We start from the raw sequence: 1,056 nt of genomic DNA, 5'->3' as shown, positions 1-1,056 counted from the left end.
GCCAATTGAAAAATCAGACATCTGCATTCCACAGAGAGGGGAGGGCAGCCATTGTGTGCTGTCACTGCTGCTGTGTTTGCCTGACATCCCCCAGCCCAGCCCCAAAGCTACTGTGTGTGTGTTGGAGGACACAGAGGTCCAGGAAAGTAGAAGAATTAGGAGCACTGCTCTGCCTGGTTGGGGGTTACTGAGGTCATTAATACTTCTTAGCTGTGATGTCAAAAGCACGCTACAGGCTGGGCGCGGTGGCTCATGCCTACACTCCCAACACTTTGGAAGGCTGAGGCGGGTGGATCACCTGATGTCGGGAGTTCGAGACCAGCCTGGCCAACATGGTGAAACCCTGTCTCTGCTAAAAATACAAAAATTAGCCAGGCGTGGTGGTGCACGCCTGTAATCCCAGCTACTTGGGAGGTTGAGGCATGAGAATTGCTTGAACCCAGGAGGCAGAGGTTGTAGTAAGCCAAGATTGTGCCACTGCACTTCAGCGTGGGCGGCAGAGCGAAATTCTGTCCAAAAAAAAAAAGACAGAAGAGCACAAAAACAAGGTCCCCAAACAGTCCAGAGTCAGCCGTCTGTAGCTGAACCCAGTGGCATGGACCTATAGTCCCAGCTATTGGCAGGCTGAGGATGGAGAAGCACTTGAACCCAAGAAGCTTGAGGTTGCAGTGAACTATGATTGCACCACTGCACTCTAGTCTGGCTGACTGAGCAGGACCCTGTGTCAAAACGTTAAGAAACAAAATAAAACAAAAAGGACAGCCGTCTCATACAGCAGGGCAGACAGGTCTGGAAGGAGCAGGAACCAATTGAGGGAGTCTGGTCCTTGTTGTCTCTAACGTGGGCATCATAGACATTACATGAATGTCTCAAGTGGGGCGCTGGGCAGCCGAAATGGAGAGCAGGAGGAATCCTCGCAGCCCCGCACCTGTGAGAGGTGTATCAGGGGAGGGTGTCTTAAGCCTTTCTTCTGCTTTCAAAAAGTCAGCTTATGAAAGAGGTGCCAGTTGTAAAACCACGGACAGTGACATCCCGGGGGACAGGCAGCCGCTGCAG

Source organism: Mandrillus leucophaeus, unplaced genomic scaffold (assembly GCF_000951045.1).
Source record: "Mandrillus leucophaeus isolate KB7577 unplaced genomic scaffold, Mleu.le_1.0 Scaffold277, whole genome shotgun sequence".
Classification (NCBI taxonomy): Eukaryota; Metazoa; Chordata; class Mammalia; order Primates; family Cercopithecidae; genus Mandrillus; species Mandrillus leucophaeus.
This window is presented reverse-complemented; position numbering follows the sequence as displayed.